Source organism: Triticum dicoccoides, chromosome 4A, assembly GCF_002162155.2.
Source record: "Triticum dicoccoides isolate Atlit2015 ecotype Zavitan chromosome 4A, WEW_v2.0, whole genome shotgun sequence".
In the NCBI taxonomy this organism is placed as follows: Eukaryota; Viridiplantae; Streptophyta; class Magnoliopsida; order Poales; family Poaceae; genus Triticum; species Triticum dicoccoides.
This window is the reverse complement of record NC_041386.1, coordinates 288733349-288753806: the sequence shown is the minus strand read 5'-3', so window position 1 is coordinate 288753806 and position 20458 is coordinate 288733349.

Genomic DNA, 20458 nt, shown 5'->3' with positions numbered 1-20458 from the left:
AGAATACGGCCTCCGTGGCGGGGTCTATCCACCCGTCCATTGATGGCGCAATTTGCTCCGAATTGAGGGTCAGAGTGATTGCCGATGCGATCTCCTGAACACTGTCTGATGGCAGAGCTAAATCATGCTCATCGTGACCGTGTGGCGCACTAGGAAGAGGCTCGAATCCATTGAAGATCAAGTCTCCGCGGAAATCGGCCGTGTAGTTTAAGCTTCCAAACCTGGCCTGGTGGCTAGGGGCGTAACTCTCGATCTTCTCCTGAGGGCCAAGCGAGTTGGCCCACAGTGCGAAGCCGCCGAATACAAAGATCTGTCCGGGGAGAAAAGTATCACCCTGGACTACATCGCTATGGATGATTGAAGGAGCCATCAAGCCTAACGGCAATGACATAGAGGAACTCTCAATGAAAGCACCAATGTCGGTGCCAAAACTGGTGGATCTCGGGTAGGGGGTCCCGAACTATGCGTCTAAGGCGGATGGTAACAGGAGGCAGGGGACACGATGTTTTACCCAGGTTCGGGCCCTCTTGAGGGAGGTAAAACCCTACGTCCTGCTTGATTATTCTTCATAATATGAGTAGTACAAGAGTTGATCTACCATGAGATCGGAGAGGCTAAACCCTAGAAGCTAGCCTATGGTATGATTGTAATGTTGTCCTATGGACTAAAACCCTCCAGTTTATATAGACACCGGACGGGGCTAGGGCTACACAAGGTCGGTTACAAAGGAGGAGATATACATTTCCGTATTGCCTAGCTTGCCTTCCACGCCAAGTAGAGTCCCATCCGAACATGGGACGAAGTCTTCAATCTCATATCTTCATAGTCCAACAGTCCGACCAAAGGATATAGTCCGACTGTCCGGAGACCCCCTAATCCAGGACTCCCTCAACCATGTTAGTAAAAGTTTTCCAATGACTAGACTCAACTTCGGCCAAGGAGTTGCAATGACTAGGCTCTGATACCAACTTGTGACAGCCCCGATTTGACCGTACACTAATCATACACGCAAATGGGTACGATCAAGATCAAGGACTCACGGGAAGATACCACAACACAACTCTAGACACAAATTAAAATAATACAAGCTTTATATTACAAGCCAGGGGACTCGATGGCTCGAATACATAAGAGTCAGCGGAAGCAATAATATTTGAGTACATACATAAGTTAAACAAGTTTACCTTAAGAAGGCTAGCACAAAAGTAGCAGCGATCGAAAAGGAAAGGCCTCCTGCCTGGGACGTCCTAACTACTTCTTGAAGCCGAACTCCGTGTAGAAACATCCTCGAGATCCTCTGGCTCCTAGACTCCATCATCTGGTTACAGTATTGGAGAAAAATGGAAAAGGGGAAAAAGAGGGAGAAAAGCAACGGTGAGTACTCATCCAAAGTACTCGCAAGCTAGGATCTACCCTACATATGCATTGGTATCAATGGAGTGGGTAGTATCTATGGACGGAAATGCAGGATGCCAAAATAATAAGGGGGATAGCTAGGCCTGTCGAAGACTACGCTTCTAGCAGCCTCCATCTTGAAGCATGTAGAAGAGAGTATCTGGTAAGTTCACCAAGTATCATCGCATAGCATAATCCTACCCGGCGATACTCTCCTCATCGCCTTGTGAGGGAGTGATCACCGGGTTGTCTCTGGCACTTGAAAGGGTGTGTTTTATTAAGTATTCAGTTCTAGTTGTCATAAGGTCAGAATACAACTCCAGGTTGTCCTTTTATCGAGGGACACAACTATTCGAATAGATAAACTTCCCTGCAGGGGTGCATCACATTACCCAACACACTCGATCCCTCTGGCTGGACACACCTTCCTTGGTCATGCCCGGCCTCAGAAGATCAACACGTCACAGCGCTACCTAGGCACAACAGACAGTTCAGCACGCCGGTCTAAATCCTATGCACGCAGGGGTCTGGGCCCATCGCCCATTCCACACCTGCACATTGCGTACACTGCTAGTGAGCAGACCTAGCTTCCTGCATTACAAAGGAAGTTGCGTTACGTGGTCCAACCCGACGCGTACCACTTAGTCACTGACATCAAGAAGGCTTTGGCTGATACCATGATGTCGAGTGGCCATAACTGTTCCCGCGTAGTTGGTTAGTGCGTATAGGCCAGTGGCCAGACACAGATCAAATACCAAGATCTCGTTAAGCGTGTTATTTTGAAGTAACCGCGGATGCTACCCAGAGCCATGCCCACCTCTCACCTAGGTGGTCTCAACCTACCCTGTCGCTCCGCCACAAAGATCCACCTAGAGGGTTGTCGGGATAAATGTCCTTTCAGCCCCAAATCCATGAATCACTTGCGTGTACTCTATGAGCCGACCCGTGTTTAGTCACCAGATGTATCATATATAAAGTATATAAGTATATACCCGTGATCATCTCCCGAGTGATCACGGCCCGATAGTATAGCATGGCAGACGGACAAGAATGTAGGGCCATTGATGATAAACTAGCATACTATAGTAAGCATTTAGGATTGTAGGTAATGGTGACAACAGTAGTAGCAAAGATAGGCTATGCAGCAGAATAGGATTAACCAAAAGCAATAACATGCTACACAACTCTAATACAAGAAGAACAGAGAAGGAATACGCGATATCGGGTTGATCAAGGGGGGGGGGCTTGCCTGGAAGCTCAGTCGAGAAGGACGGCATCGGTCTCAGTGTCTAACGAGAGAAGAGGGGGAAGAAACAATAAATATAATGCAAACATATGCACGACGATGCATGACAATGAGCGGTGCTAGGTGTGCCCTAACGCGGCAGTAGGTGATACGGGCAAAGGGGGAAAACATCCGAGAAAATATTCCCGGTGTTTCACGTTTCCGGACAAACGGACCGAAGGGGGAAAGTAGCATGTTCGATATGCTAGGGACGTCTGGCAGATGAACGGTCTACGCATTCGGATTCATCTCGCCGTTCTGAGCAACTTTCATGTATAAAGTATTTTCATCCAAGTTACAAATTATTTTATGTTAATTTCCAAAGTTTTAGACAACTCCTGGAATTATTATTAATTTGAAAATTAACTAGCTAAATGCTGTGGGTACACATTAGTGTACCCAGCATTGTGTGCATGTGTAGTACATGCGGGGCCAGAGGGCCCAGTTGACCCAGTCAACATTGACTCGTCCACTGATGAACAATGCTTGTGGGGTCCATTTTGTCATAGCCTGTGATAGTTTTAACATTTTAACTTTAACTAGGGGCCCCATCTATCATTGGTACAAAACAATATTCCTAATGTAGTTTATTAACTAAACTAAACTAAACATGGGTTGGGCTTAACCAAAAGGGGGCTGGCCCCTGGGTCAGTGGCCACGGCCGTCCACCAGGGCGGGTGTGCCAGGTGCATGGCAGCATAGGAGGAGGCTCGGCAGACGCAACCGGCGAGGAGACCGAGAGCACGCGGGCACGGCAGCGATGGTGGGCCGGGGTGAGGCCGCACATGGGACGGAGGAAAGGCGCGGGTCACGGGGTGACGGAGCAGGGCACCGACTGCGAGCGAGGTGATAGTAGGAGAGCGTGGGGCCGACGACATCACGCAGGGCAGCGCACTGACTTGGCCGTGCGGCGGGTGCAACAGCTGCAGTGCACGGTGGAGCAGTTCGACATGGGGACGGCTGGTGCGGTGGGCGCGCGCTGGAGCCAGGAGGGAACAGTGACCGCGGCGGTGATAGCGCGGGCGCGTGGCCACACACGGGTGACGTGTGTGCGTGAGGAAAGCAGCGACGGGGAGCTCACCCCCGATGCAGGGGTACGAGCGGTGAGGGTTGACGGAGTCCGTCGAGGAGGAGGTCAAGGACACGGTTCCGGTGAACGACGAGGGCGAGGCGGTCCTAGGACGTTGGGGACGGCGGCACGGCAGCGAGGTAGCCCTAGGCGGGATGGCAAGGGCAAGGTGGTAGTCCGATGAGGCAGCACCGGCACCAGTGAGGTGGTGGCGGGATGAGGCGGCGACGGTGAGTGACGGTGAGTGCCGGTGGCGGCTCCGGGCGAGGGCGGGGGCGACCGCGTCGGGTGCGGGGCGTGTGGCGGATCCGGATCATGTGGGCAGGGGAGAAGGGGATCGTGGGGGGGTGACCGGGTAGTGGCTAGGTCACGGGGGAGGTAGGAGGGTTAAGCAAGCGTTAGGTGAGCCGGCCTGGTTGGATAGCCAGCTGGGCCGAGGCCCAGCGTGGGGGGAGGCGGGTCCTTTTTTTGTCTTTTTATAGTTTCTGTTTTCATTTTATTTTATTTATTTTTATTTATATAAATTACAAGAACTGCACCTAAACTAGTAACACCAAATTCCACTGCCACGATAAATTTTGGTAGTTAACTAAATAGTTTACAACAATTTTAATTATTAAAGGGGCATTTAATTAATTGTTTTAGCTACTGGTTATTTAATTTGGACATTTAGTTACTTTATAAAAGTGTGGTTTATCTCCCAATATTATGTATGCATTATCTTCCACCTCTAGAACTTTTTAGTTTTAAAGTTTGAAAACTTCTGTTGTTTGCCTTGATTTTAGATTTGAATTTCAATCAGTTTCGATCCATCGTGCAATTAACAACAGTAATCATGGTGATGTAGCATCATTAGTAGGAAATTACATTAGCTTAATTATCCGGGTGTCACAATATCCTCCGATGGAACAGTAGGTACTGGGAAAGGCATATATAAACCATGAGGATTGAGTGTGACTTAACTTTTTGACATGTAGTGCAGCGAGCAACAAAACGCTCAACATCCCTTCTCATCTTTGGCCAAAAGAAATGTGTAGCTAGTATATCCTCCGTCTTCTTCACACCAAAGTGTCCCATTAATCCTCTTCCATGCACCTCCTGCAACAACGAAAGACGAACGGAGGTCGCTAGAATGGATAGCTTGTTAGCACGAAACAGAAATCCATCATTAAGATTGAACTTGTTCCATGTTATTCCTTCTTTAAAACTCTGCATTACATCTTTAAAATCGGCATCATGCACATATTGATCTTTGATGGTCTCCAAACCAAATATTTTAAAGTCAAGTTGTGAAAGCATAGTATAACGACGAGACAATGCATCATCAATACCATTTTCTTTACCCATCTTGTGTTTAATGACGTAACGGAAAGTCTCAATGAATTCAATCCATTTAGCATGTCTACGGTTCAGATTTGCTTGACTTTTAATGTGTTTCAAAGATTCACGATCAGAATGTATAACAAATTCTTTGGGCCACCAATAATGTTGCCATGTTACTAAGGTTCGAACAAGAGCATATAATTTTTATCATAAGTAGAATTGTTGAGACTAGGCCCACTCAATTTTTTAGAAAAGTATGCAACATGTCCGCCATCTTGTAATAACACACCTCCTAATCCAATTCCATTAGCATCACATTCAATCTCAAAAGTCTTATTAAAATCAGGAAGTTGTAGTAAAGGAGCATGTGTCAACTTATCTTTCAATACCGTGAAGGCTTCTTCCTGTGCGGTAACCCAAACAAAAGGCACATCCTTCTTTGTAAGCTCATTGAGAGGTGCAACAATGTTGCTCTCACAAAACGCCAATAGAAACCAGCGAGGCCAAGAAAACTCCTCATTTGTGTGACAATTTTGGGCTGCGGCCAACTGTCAATAGCTTCAATCTTGGCTTTATCAACTTCAATTTCCTGTAGAGTAACAACATAGCCAAGAAAAATACTCAGTCGATGCGAAAGGTGCACTTCCCAAGGTTACCAAACTAACGTGTATCACGTAGAGCAATAAAAACAACACGTAAATGTTCCAAACGTTCCTCCAAAGGTCTGCTATAAACCAATATATCATAAAAATAGACTACCACAAATCATCCAGTGAAAGCACATAAAAGTTCGTTCGTTAATATCATGAAAGTACTAGGTGCATTAGTCAACCCAAAAGGCATGACTAACCTCTCATATAATCCAAACTTAGTTTTAAATGTTGTTTTCCATTCATCTCCCAATTTCATACGAATTTGATGGTATCCACTACACAAATCAACTTCGAAGAATATTGTAGAGCCACTCAATTCATCAAGCAAATCATCTAGCCTAGGAATAGGATAACAATAATGAATAGTAATATTATTAATGCCTCTACAATAAATGCACATACGCGATGTACCATCCTTTTTGGGCACTATTATAATATGAACAGCACAAGGACTAAGAGATTCATGCATATAACCTTTGTCAAGTATCTCCTGTACTTGACACATAATCTCCTTCGTCTCCTCTTGATTGGTATGGTTTGGCAGCGAAGCACCGGAAATTATGTCAATCCGATGCCCAATCCCTCGAATAGGTGCTAATCCCAGTGGCACATCTTCTGGAAAGAGGTCAGCGAACTCTTGCAAAATGTTTGTGACAGCAAGAAGCAAAGAAGAAGGCACAACCTCGAATGAAAATAATGCCTGTTTGCACACAAAAGCATAGCAAACAAATTTGCTGAAATCTAGATCATCAATATCAGATTTGGTAGCAAGTGAACATGCACTTTTCAATTTATTTCAGAAGCAACACTAGAAGGTTTATTATTAGGCTTCATTTGTCGCGCAGGTTTTCTTTGATTCTGAGGAGCCTTGCCAGGGCAGCTTGCTCCACCGCCTTGGCCCTTCCCGCCAACTCCTCCTTGACCTTTCTCCTTATCATGCTTCTCATATTCATCCCTCTACTTCTTGACAAGATGTTCAACCTGATGACACTCCTGGAGATCGTGGCCCTTGGTCTGATGGATTTTGCAGTGCGGCCCATCAGCAGCCGCGGTTTCCCTGCAATCAACGCACACGGCAACTTCCTTGCCGGGAACCTCGGTCTTGGCCTTCTTGCCGGTACTAGGTGCGCTCGACCCCTCAACTGTCATCACTGCCTTATCCTTGCGCCTTTTGTTGTGCTTCTTGTTCTTCTTCTTCTGATTGGTAGCCTCGTCGTCATCCTCTGAGTCGATGTCAACGCAATCCTCTTCACTGGGGAGCCACCTCCCTTCCTCTACCTAAGCACACTTATCCACTAGAGTGTACATCTCCTTCACAAGTTTGGGCAACCGACCGTTCATCCTGGAACGTATCCGATGATTGCGCACATTGGACTGGAATGCAGCTATCACAGCTGCCGGGTGGATGTCTGGAATGTTCCGGTGTACTCGGCTGAACCTCTGTATGTACTTCCATAGAGTCTCTCCTTCCTTTTGCGGGAGGAGCTACAAGTCATCAGGCCTCCCTGGTTCTTGATGGCTGCCCGTGAAGGCACCAACAAACTCATGGCATAGGTCAGCCTAGGTTGAAATGGAGTTCGATGGCAGGTGCATTAGCCAAGACTTCACATTTGTCTTGAGTGCCAAAGGGAAGTAATTGGCAAACACCTTCTCGTCTCTTCCCCTGGTAGCTTGAACATCAATGGTGTAGATGCTCAAGAACTCTGCCGTGTTTAGTCTCCCATCATACTTCTCTAGTATTTTCGGCTTGAACATGCGAGTGGATGGCCAACGGACTTGCCACAACTCATGGGTGAAGGCCAGGGACCTATCCTTGAAAGGTAGGTACCCAACTTCGCTAAGCGCGACCTCGTCGACATCGGGGCCATCTGTCGGATTCTGGGTTCCATAGACCCTTCAGAGGTTTGACTCTGGGGTGCGTGTGAAGAACTTGTCCTCCCCAGTCTGCCCGCACAATGATTCGAAGGCCTAGCTTGACGAACCCAAGGGACAAGAGAGACATCAGTTTATCCTGGTTTGGGCCACCTTGCGGTGTAATACCCTACTCCAGCTTTGGGGTGAATTGCCTCAAGGGGTTGAGGATGAACTAGTACAGTGGGCGAACAGCCTCAGGAGGTGAGGTGTTCTTGAGCTTGATGAGCTGGTGGGTGAGAGGATGATCTGAATAATCCCCGCTTCTATGGTGGTGGCTAAGTCCTATTTATAGTGGCCTTGGTCCTCTTCCCAAATATAGGCGGGAAGGGATGCCACAACGGCCAAATTCGATGGGAGACAACTAGTACAAGTTATCTTGACAAAAGTGGTCTTTGCCTGCGAAAGCATCCAGAGGTGACGCCGTGGTGGGCTCCGCGATGACCTCCTTCCTGCCGTCCTAGTGGTCTTGGTCTTGTTGCACTGATATGGAAACCTTTGCTTGATTCCTCGGGACCCCGCGCCTGCGCTTTCCTCCTTAGCACCAAAGAGGAAACTGGTAAGCTGCGCCCGCTGGCGCCCGCCTGGCCTTGGTCGTCATGGCTCACATCATGCGAACCTCATGAGGTGCACCTTGCATAAATATCTCCGCTCCTTGGGAGCCAGCCTGGTGAGGCCGCCCCCCAGGGAGGTCTTGGCGTCATCCACCTCATGAGGCTTGGACCCTCTCGAGGGTCTTGGGTTGCTAATGCTGAAGCTGGGTTGTACCGGGCCGTCGACAGAGCCACGTCATGGGCCGCAGGCAGGCAAGACTGGGTACCCCTGTTCCCAAGACACAGACAGTAGCCCCCGGGCCCAAGGCGTGCTCGACCTTGGCTTTGAGGTGAAGCCAAAGGGCTAGTGCGGAGCGCTGCTGGCCCTAACCGCCTGTGGCCTTGGTCAACATGTGGCGATCGATGGGACGTGGGCGCCTCCGCTTCCCCATGCTGCCTCGGCAACCATCTGACTTGACAAGACTTCACTACATGCAGATAAAACCATCATTGCGTGGGATCATGGAGGCCAACAGTTGGCCTCCCTCCAACTATAAATAAGTAGAGGGGTGGAGCCCCCCTTTGCTCATGTCTGTCTTCTCACAGTCTTCTTCTTCTTCTTCTTTCTTGTCTCTCCGTCTTGCTGCAGCTCCCATGGCGCCGGTCAGGAGGTTCTCTGCAGCGGAAAAGGGAAAGGCCCCTAGAGAGGAGCCTGAACCACTTCCGCCAAAGAAAAGGTTCAGCCACCCTCGCGATTCCGGGGAGAGACAGGAGGTCACGCGGCCCTGGTACGAGCGACCACCGCCTGGCTTCCCGCTCCCCCTGTTCGCCCGTGCGCATGGCCCTGGAGAGGGCGGCAACGCCCAGCGCTGTGCGGGCCACGTCCATGGAGACTAGGATGAGGCTGCATGGTCAGCCAGCCTGCGAACCCATGTTGAGGGCTCCTCGTGTGAGTTCGTGATATGGGCGGCAATGCTGCCGCGCACTTGGATCCGATTCTCGCAGTTCTTCGCTGAGGAGATGCCGCTGAGGGGGCCGTTAGAGTTGTGGCTGCAGCACGCTGGGTGTTGTAGCCTAGCCACAGGGGCGGAGGTTGAGGCCATCCCTCTGGGCGGCATCTTCATGATTCGAGGATGGGGCGAGGTTACCCGTGCCTGCCGCACGGATGGGGCCCTCGCCATCCACTTCAAGTACGATGGTGCTTCCACGCTGTTCTTCAAGGTCTTCGACGAGGAAGGCCGCTGCCTAGAGTGTTGCCCCCGGGGGAAGCCTCTAGCATGGCGCGGCAGCGGGCAATGAGCCTGGTTCCGGTCCTACTGACAGCTCCTCCAGTAGTAGCGACGACTCCTGGGAGTCTAGTGACTCTCCCGAGCCTAGCGAGTGTCCGGAGTCGAGCGACGACACCTACATGCCTCCGAGCTCTCACCGTGCATGGAGCGTGGCGGCGGCATCCGCTCGAGTTCGACGATGATCTAGTTGGGGTTGTCGCCGGCCTCACGTGGCCCACTTTTGATAACGATGTCGACGGTGTTGCCTGTAGCCAGGGCTCCTTGAAGTTTTTCTTCTTTTATTCCCTGCGAGGAACCGAGACAAACCCCGCGGGGGCATGTAAAAAAATCTTGTAATGCTTTTGCTTTGAAGTTTATTATTCCGAGTATAAGGTTGCAGCTGTATGTCCCACTTCGGCATTGTTCCCCCTTTTCGTTCTCACGGTATCTTAGCTCCCTACACCAACAGGTCCCAGTCCCCAGGCAGGCTTCAGCCGTCACTGGCATGGCAGGTTGCGATGCCGTGGTCAAGGCCAGGAAGTGAGCGGCCCGAGGTCCGGTAAGAGCTCCTGAGGCGCGATGCTCAAGAGGTCCTCTTCGGCGTGCAAGCAGCTCCCTGGAGGCCAAAAAGGTAAGTAGCGTTGCCGGAGTGAGTTTATGAGAGTGGACAACATCGGACGAAGAGATTCACGCCGACATGCATGGGTGACTTATCTTTTGGCAAGCCTGAGGTGATTCCTTTGTGCGGCGCCCGATTTTCGCTTTAGCGGTGGTGCTACTAGGTAGGGCTCATGCCAGCCTCCCTTTCCTCGCTCATCTAATTGCTCTGCGTCCTGGGGTCCAGACCCTCAAGCGAGGCTCAGCCGCCGCTGGTATGCCAGGCTACGATGCCGTGTTAAAGGCCAGGGGGTGAGGACTGGAGAGTCAGTAGGAGCTCCTGAGGCGCGATGCTCAGGGCCCCCCTTCAATGCGCAAGCGAATCGCGTAAAAAAGGGGTGGCCGGCGGGGCCGCCTATAATTAAGCTCTCAAGATTCCTGCGAGTTAGTCTGAGAGGAGAATATAACTCATAATCGCGTTTGATATTCTGCCGCTGATCTTTCCGCAAGAAGATGAAGGCACTGAGGATCTGTTGAGGTGACTTACACGGAGCGGGCCGTGAGCCAGAGCTCGATCTCTCAAATTTGTCAGTGTTGCAGGGACAGACCCGAGCACAAGCCCGTGCCAGCATGTGTAGCCCCTGTCGCGGGATGAGCAGGAGGATGGTCAACAATGTGGGAAGCCACGAAGGGCAACAGGCAAGCAGGTGATAACATAAAGCATCTCATAGAAGGAGATAACGCTAGTTCTGGTAGATGCAAACGACACATGCCACATGGACAGGCCCACGCAGCCCGGGGATGATGCAGCCCAAGGGGCGCCCCCAATAGAGCGGCTAGAAGATGCAGAAAGATGCATTCCCCAAGGACAGGCCCATGCGATCTGGGGATAATGCAGCCCGAGGGGCGGCCCCAACTAAATAAACTGAAAAATGTCACCTGGCTCCGTTGCTGAAGAGATGTTGGAGTAGCTGAAGGCACGTGCTGAAGAAGTCGCTCCTCACGAGCCACCTGGGTCCAGAACCTTGGGAGGCTTGTGAAGAACTGTCGCCATCTCCGCTAGGACCGCGTGGTGCCTGGCCTCCTGAGCCGCCACGATGCTCTACAGGCGAAGCTAGAAGGTAACAGCCGCGTTCGGTAGGCCAAAAGGCATGCGAACATAGCTGTGAGGGGGCCCCTCACACCGACAAACGTGCGATGGCCAGAAGTGCTCCTTCAATGCGGCCATGTTGAGCGCTAGAATGTTGACGCAGATGCGCAGCTTGTTGTCCTCGCCAGGATAAGGATATGTGCCAGTTCCGTCGGCGGTTGCCGCGCATGGCTCTCGCCTCTTGAAGCTCCTCGGTTGCCTTGGTGATGAACTCCTGAGCACCTGGCACCCCGTGCCTTGTGCCCTCGTGAGGGAAGCGTGCGATGAAGCATGCCTCCATGTGGTGCCCAAGAGCCTCCCTCGTGACATTGGTTAAGTCAGAGGCCCTCCAAAAGAGAGCCCCCGAGACCTGCCTGAGGAGGGCGCCGGGCGTGCCTTCCTATGCGCGAGAGGGAGGCAACCCGTCCATGGGCACAGGTCCTGAGGTGGTGCCACTGGAGACACCGCTCTCCTGAGGCTCTTGGCGGAGCATCTTCTTCTTTTTGTTGGGGACAACCTCAGGAGGGTAGATGGTGCCCTTGTTGTTTGGCTCCTCGACTGCTGCTACCTCGTAGGCGCGCTCGAGAGAGCACACCACATCCTTTTCCTCGCAGGCGATCGTGATGATGTCGCAGTTCCATGGCATCTTGAGGACATTGTAACCATGGCGAGTCACCGCCATGAACTTGGCCAGGGCTGGATATCCAAGGATGGCATTCGATCACGATCGCGTGGCCGCAAACCGCACCTCATTTGGAGCTTCCTAGCTCCTCCTACCTATAAAAATGCCTTCTCCCCCGAAATCCTGGGTCTCCTCCCCCTAACCCTAGCCATTTTTCCCCGCCGCCGCTGGACAATGTCCGCCACCTAGCGAACACACCGCCGCCAGCCACTCATCGGCTGCCACATGGCAACCGGCGCCCACTTCGCCACCACGGGCCAGAGAGCCCGAAGCCGGCCCTCCCCGTCGCCGATCTGGGTCGCGCCCCGCGTGCCCCGGCTGCCTCGTCTCCTCCGCCCGAGGCGCCCCGCTCGCCGTGCCGCCGTCGCGGGATGCCGCCACCGCCGCTGCACTCTGGCTCGTTGGCGCCGCCGCCGACTGCCTCGCCACCGCGCGTCCACGCCACCCGGAGCCCGCGCCAACGCCGCCTCCTCGCCGCAACCTCGCCTCCGGCCCTCTCCTCTCCGTCCTCCTCTTCCCGGCCGGCCACCGAAGCCCCAAGTCCGGCAACGTCCTTTAGCTCCGGCGACCTCGAGCTGCTACAGTGCCGCCCGGCCAGATCCAGATCCAAAACGCGAGGGTTGACTTTTTCCTCCCGAAACCCTAGCTATTTTGCATACTTTGACATGCCATAACTCTGCATCCATAGCTCCGATTCATGCGTGTAGCATATCAAAATGTTCATCTCGACGAGTACATCATTTCATCTCATTGCATCTTTTTCATTTGAGCTCATCTTGATGCCCGAAATGCTGTTGGAAGAGGGCTATGTGATGAATTTGTCAGATCTATTTTAGCAAATAGCCTTTTGTCATTTTTGCCATGATTAATGTGTGCATGCTATGATCATGAGCTCTACAGGTGTTTTGTAGAGTGCCATGTTATGTTTACAGAGGTGCTTGCCATGTATTTTTGTGATATTTGTGGTGACTAGCACAAGCTTGCAAAGTAGCGTAATCGTTGATGCTGATTTCAGTGACTTTGAATTTCACTAAGTCCTTCTCCTAATTTTGTTGTTATGCCATATGTTCATGTTATTTCCTAGTGATCTGTGCCTCTTTTGAGGATGGTCAGTAAGGATGTTTTGTTAACATTGTGGTGCTATATCCATCCATGTCTTTGTTTGCATTTATGGAGCACCCTAGCTTGAGTTAGTCGAGCTCTACTTTTGCTAGAAAATGATCCTGGCAGGTTGTTGACATGGTTAGCGATTTTGCCGAGGATGTTGTTATTGATCCGTGCATGCTATGTTGTTGTTCTTGCCATGTCTAGCTTCTATGCCATGTATTCTTGATGGGTGTATGCTTATTTTGTCATGCCATGCTCTATAGTGAGTGCATCGAGCTCGTAAACATGCCTACTTGTTAATCTGTTTTGCATGCTCCAGTTTTTCACCAAGTCTGAATCTGTTTATGTTTTTGCCATGTTCACATGCTTGAAATTGTATTTTCTAATCCCTTTTGGCTCAAGGTCACTAAGGGACTTTTGTTAAGTGCTTTGAGTAGCTTCATGCCATGCCATGCCTTGCTCTGCCATGTTAAGTTCCTGTAGCATGTAGTTTTTATGCTCTAAAGTTTGCTTCTTGATGATAAATTCCAGACTTGTGTTAATTTCACTAAGTCTGAAACCTATTATCATTTGCACTTTTGTCATGCTTGTTTGAACCTATTAATGGATGAATTAGCCGTAGCTCAGTTTCATCTTTTGTCAAGCATCATGAGTGGATCCCTGCCATGTATTTTGTTGTCATGTTTAAGTGCTGTAGCATATTTATCTTGATGCATTTAGTTGGTTACTTGCTGATTATCGCAGACCGGTGCCACATTTGTTTTGCTTGCCATTTCCAAACCGTGCATCCGATTCCGGTGATATTTATATCGATTTCAACCGAAATCAACTCACCTTTCCAGTGGCACTCTTGGTTTTCCATGTTGAGGCTAGGTTCAATCATTCCTTTGCAAATCATGCCTTTGCATCATGTTGCTTGAGCATTGCACGTGGTTGATTGTGTTCCTTTTAGCTTGTTGTCTTGCTTTGGGTAGAGCCGGGAGACGAGTTCGTGAACGAGGAGCCCATTGAGTTCGCTTACGAGGATCAAGGCAACTCTGAGTACTTTGCCGGCAAGATGACCATACCCTCGAAATCACTTCTATCTTTGCATGCTAGATGCTCGCTCCTGATACCTACCACTTGCTTATCATGCCTCCCAAATTGCCATGTCAAACCTCTAACCCACCATGTCCTAGCAAACCGTTGTTTGGCTATGTTACCGCTTTGCTCAGCCCTTCTTATAGCGTTGCTAGTTGCAGGTGAAGATTGGAGATTGTTCCTTGTTGGAACATTGTTTATTGTTGGGATATCACCATATTATCTTGTTTATCTTAATGCACATATATACTTGGTAAAGGGTGGAAGGCTCGGCCTTATGCCTAGTGTTTTGTTCCACTCTTGCCACCCTAGTTTCCGTCATATCGGTGTTATGTTCTCGGATTTTGCGTTCCTTACACGGTTGGGTTATAATGGGAACCCCTTGACAGTTCGCCTTGAATAAAACTCCTCCAGCAAGGCACGACCTTGGTTTTACCATTTGCCACCTAGCCTTTTCCCCTTGGGTTTCGCGGACTCAAGGGTCATCTTTATTTTAAACCCCCGGGCCAGTGCTTCTCTAAGTGTTGGTCCAACCCAGAGCACCGTGCGGGGCCGTCCCTTGGCAACTTGGGTTACGTTGGCTCCCGTACGCTTAGCTTATCCGGTGTGCCCTGAGAACGAGATATGTGCAGCTCCTATCGGGATTTGTCGGCACAGCGAGTGGCCTTGCTGGACTTGTTTTACCATTGTCGAGGATGTGTTGTAACCGGGATGCCAAGTCTGATCGGATTGTCTTGGGAGAAGGAATATCCTTCGTTGACCGTGAGAGCTTGTGATGGGATAAGTTGGGACTCCCCTGCAGGGATTTGAAATTTCGAAAGTCGTGCCCGTGGTTATGGGCAGATGGGAATTTGTTAATGTCCGGTTGTAGATAACCTGAAACTTAACTTAACTAAAATGCACCAACCGCGTGTGTTACCGTGATGGTCTCTTCTCGGCGGAGTCCGGGAAGTGAACACGGTGTTGGAGTAATGTTTGACGTAGGTGGTTCTAGGATCACTTCTTGATCATAGTTGTTCGACCATGCTTTTGCGAATATGTTAGCCACCATATATGCTAGTCGCTTGCTGCAGCTCAACATCATACCTTTACCTTACCCATAATCTTAAATAGTCTTGATCGCGAGGGTGTGAGATTGCTGAGTCCCCGTGACTCACAGATTTCTTCCAAAACCAGATGCAGGGACCGATGATACCGTTCCAGATGACATGACCGAGCTCAAGTGGGAGTTCGACGAAGACTCTCGCCATTACTATGTGTCCTTCCCAGATGATCAGTAGTGGTGCCTAGTTGGGGCGATCGGGGACTTTGTCGCATTTGGGGGTTGATCTTTATTTTTGGTACCATAGTCGGACCATGAGTGTATTGGATGAATGTAATGTTATTCATGTATTTGTGTGACGTGGCGAGTGTAAGCCAACTATGTACTTTACCCCTTTTATTTATTTACGTGGGTTGTTGTGAAGATTACCTCACTTGCGACATTGCTTTCAATGCGGTTATGCCTCTAAGTTGTGCTTCGACATGTAGGAGATATAGCCATATCGAGGGCGTTACAAGTTGGTAATCAGAGCCTTCCCCGACCTTAGGAGCCCCCTGCTTGATCGAATCGTTGGCGTTGTTGAGTCTAGAAAAATGTTTTGAGTCATTTAGGAATTATATATATCGGAGAGTTAGCAATTCTTTTTACTCCTCAGTCCCTTCGTCGCTCTGGTGAGGCATCCTAACGTAGAGTTTTGACTCTTCTCTTCTCAAATTTCACTAATTTTTTTAGGATCACGCGGGTATCTTGGAATCGTTCCAATGGTTTTGTGACGAGAACATTGTTCTTGGTGCCTCCTGTCATTTAGGGGTTGTGGCAGTGTCCCGGGGTGTTGAGCTTTGAGGTGTTGTCGTCACAATTTTATCATTGAGATTCTGGAATACCTGAGTTCGCCGACATCGAAAATCTCTTTTATGCAGTTGTTGGTGAGATAACCTCGACGCCACCTAGTACTGGGGCGGGAGTTCGGGAGTATTGCCATAACTTGTATAACGGATGCTTTTTGAAGGTTGAGGTAAATGATTTCCGAAGGTTTCTCGGTTATGTGTTGAAGGATGGATGCAGCTGGATGTAGGATTTGCTAGATTTAGGTGAGATATTATGCTTCCCCTGTATACCCAACACCTGATTGCATAACCGGAAAGGTTCGGGAGTTTCATAGGTAGGAATTCTTGTTGCTCTAGTTCTTCTTCCACGGATATTTGGTTTGGGATTGGGTAATCTTCACCAAGTATTTGTTCTTGTCCGTACCTTGTTTTATATTCTTCTACCTCAATTCTAAGTGGCTTCTCATTTTATGCAAATGTGACCATTTCAATTGGAATGCATTCGTTCATTTGGTTAGGATGTGAAGACTTTATGTTGCAATTTCAATCCGTTCCGATTCATCTTGAATATTTGTCTGTCAAGATGCTAATGGATGTCACCCTATTCAGGATGTCTCCTCCAACGGGCACGACTCCGAATCCTAATCCGCCACCACCACCTCCACCTCCGGAGGCATGGCAAGCTGTGATGGCCGCTACCAATGCAAACACACAGCTGATCATGCAAATTCTTCAAGAGCGCAATCAAGGGAACCAGGGCCATGGCAACAATCAGAATCAGTTTGCTACACTCAACCAGTTCCTTGCTAATCAGCCAAAGACCTTCAGCAATTGTGTTGAGGCAACAGACGCTGATGATTGGCTCATGGACATATGCCAGCATTTCGAGTGCAGTAACGCCAGGCTTGAGGACTTTGTCAAGTTCGCGTCGTTCCAACTCAAAGACCAAGCTACAGAATGGTTTCAGCAGTACAAAGATTCCAGAGGAGGCCGCGTGATTACCTGGGATGAATTCCATCAAGACTTCAAAGCTCATCATATTCCTCAGAGTGTGGTTGACAGCAAGCGTGAGGAATTCCACAACCTGAAGCAAGGCACTATGTCTGTTTACTAGTACAACATCATGTTTCAGAAGCTCGCCCGTTTCGCTAAGCAAGACGTCCCTGATGAGAAGAGCATGATATACCAGTTCAGAGGTGGTCTCAGGGAAGAACTCCAGCTAGCTCTCGTCCTCTTTGAGCCCAGGAAGTATGATGAGTTCTACAATATCGCAATGAAGCAAGAGGCTGCCCAACTGAAGTGCGATGCTTCCAAGAAGCGAGTCAGAGATGCAACTCCTTCTTCCTCTACTCAAGTGGCTAAGTAGCAAAAGTATTGGCTTCCTCCTCCTCCGTTCCATCAGCCTTATCAGCAGAAGAGCAAAGGTGGCAGTGGATCTTCCCACCCACCCAGCCCAGGCTTTCAGAACAAGACTTCGTCTCAAGCTCCAAGATCAAGTGCTCCGTGTCACCGTCCTCTCTCGGAGGTCACGTGCAACAAGTGCCAACAGAAGGGTCACTATGCCAACAAATGCTTCAATCAGAGGCATCTTCCTCCTCCTCCTGTGAGATCTGCAAGTACAGCTGTGGTCAAGCATAACCCCAAGCACGCCAAGGTCAACTTGCTGAACGCAGCTCAGGCAGAGGACTCGTCAGATGTGATTATGGGTAACTTTCCAGTTAACTCTACTCCTGCAAAAGTTCTTTTTGACACTGGTGCATCGCATTGTTTCATGGCAAGAACATTTGTTTCCAAGCATGACTTCGTTTCGCAAATGTTGGTTAAACCTATGGGAGTAGTTTCTTCAGCTAAGTCTATGAGGGCTACTTCAATGGTCCCGGATGTTTCTATCATGATGGGCGACTTCAAGTTTCTGGCTTCACCAATGGTTGGTAACTCGAATATTGATCTTATTCTTGGAATGGACTTGCTTTCTAAGCACAAGGCTCAGCTTGATTGTGCTGCCAGGCAGATTCAATTGACTCATTCATCTGAGGATGTAATTGTCTTTGCCGCTAATGACGATACCATTCGTTTGTTTTCTCTCAATGAGAAGGATGAGATGGAGGCCATCTCGCAAATTCCAGTCGTTTGCGAATATCAAGATGTCTTTCCAGAAGAGCTTCTAGGAATGCCTCCACACCGGCCAGTTGAATTCATCATCCATCTTGAGCCTGGCACGAAACCTGTTTGCAAACATCCTTACAAGCTTGGACCTGAAGAGTTGAAGGAGCTGAAGAAACAACTCGATATTCAAGAGCGAATGGGTCTCATCCGACCTAGTTCTTCGTGGGGTTGTGGAGTTCTTTTTGTGAAGAAAGATAAGACTCTCCGACTATGTGTTGATTTTAGGCACATCAATCGGTCCTACCCGTATGATCATTTCCCTCTCCCTCGCATAGATCAGATGGTAGATTCTACTTCCGGATGTGAGTGGTTGTCATTTCTGGATGCGTACTTTGGGTACCGACAGATCCGACTATATGGCCCTGACGAAATAAAAACAACGCTCATCAACCCATTTAGGTGTTTCTGTTATATCACGATGACATTTGGGTTAAAAAATGTTGGGACCACATTTTGGCATATGATCCTGAAGTTCTTATGGAAATAAATTAGTCGGAACGTGGAAGCTTATATGGATGATGTCATGGTTAAATCCAGGAAAGGTTCCGACTTCTTGACTGACCTCACTGAGACTTTTGCGAACTTACGCGCTTTCGGCATCAAGCTCAACCCAACCAAGTGTACATTCAGCATACCAGCATGCAAGTTACTCAGTTTCCTCATTTCTGAACGAGGGATCGATGTCAATCCCGAGAAGATAGGAGTAATCGTCTAAATGAAACAAGCAGAACGTCAACATGATGTACAATGCCTCATAGGCTGCCTAGTGGCTCTAAGTAGGTTCATCTCATGACACGATGAAAAGGCCCTGCCGCTTTACCGATTGATGAAGAAGTTTGACAGGTTCGAATGGACTCCCAAAGCGCTTGCTGTGTTCCAGGAACTTAAAGCCTTGATTTCCACCCAGCCAGTGCTAGCTCCTCCGACCAGCAAGGAGCCCTTGCTCTTATACATCACGGCCACAAGCCAAGTTGTTAGCACGGTCCTCACTATGGAACAGTAAGAACAAGGCAAAGCGTTCAAGCTCCAACGACCGGTCTACTACATCTCTAAAGTCCTCACGCCTTCCATGCAAAGGTATCCGCATTATCATAAGCTAGTATACGAAATCTATCTAACTTCAAAGAAGGTGGCGCATTATTTTCCAGAACACTCAGTCACAATGATAAGTGACGCCCCTCTGTCGGTGCAAGAAAGCCTGGGTCCGTTGCCGAGACCGTGCACAGGCCTAAGATCAACATCCAAGACTAGCCCAAGCACAAGAGACCAGTACTTTGAAGAATCAGAGTGCAGATCAAGAGGAACAAGTCAAGCCAGAGGAGCAAGATATCACTAAGGGAAAAGCCTCCCTTGCCGGGAAGGCGAGCCTGGAAAGGACAAGGTTGCCCGGAAGACAAGCCACCAAACCACCCCGGCAGACCTGCCGGGCACAGCAGAGGCGAACTACCCCGCCAAGGCTTCACCGCTCCACCTCACAGCGACACGGGTTGCCAATTAGTGCGGTGTCAAGCTTGCAAGTGACTAAGTGGCTCTTTCTTGCCACATGGCAGCCACTTCCTGCAGGAATCATCTCCAAATGACACCCGTCCTGAGACGTGTCAAGCAAGCAGACGCCGAGCTGGCAAAATAGCCCGGCAAGGCTTACCTAGCACCCTGTGATGTGACACTAAGCGGCACATTTAATGCGCCTTGTATGCCTACAGAGTTAGGTATGATAGCACTTTTTGCTATCTAATCAGTGCATAATGACTGATTAGCCACTATGGTAACCCCTTGATCTATAAAAGGAGGCCCATGGCAACCATAGAGAGGATTCGGACCTTTGTACACACATACGCGCGTAGCAGCTCTCGTCCTGAGGCAACCCTGTCGGGCTAGAGCGTTGTGTTTTCACCACAATCCACCAATGCAGGAGTAGAGTTTTATGCCTCACGGCGGCCCGAACCTAGGTAAAATTGACCGCATGATCTCTGTAGTGCTGCGCCATGCTTCTCCGGTGTTTGTGCAACGTGCTTGTCCCGGGAGAGATCTTAACGGGAACAACTCCCCTTCGGCTGTTGAGCCGCCCCTCCCGCCAGACCACCGGTCCTCGCGGTCAAGGGATGCGCTCCCACGAAGGAGGAGTTGCCGCTGGTCCTCGTTGGCGAGCCCCAGGCTCCAACTTGGGCACGCCACATAGTCCATTTCTTCCAAACTGGAGAACTTCCCAAAGAGAAAGAAGAAGCTGAAAGAGTAGCCCGGAGGGCCAGTATGTATCAGTTCGTGGATAACACACTATACAGAAGAAGGCCCAATGGTCTGAAATTGAAGTACATTTTCCGGGAAGAAGGAAAGGAACCGCTGGTGGAGATACACAAAGGCATGTGCGGCTCACACATCGGATCAAGGGCT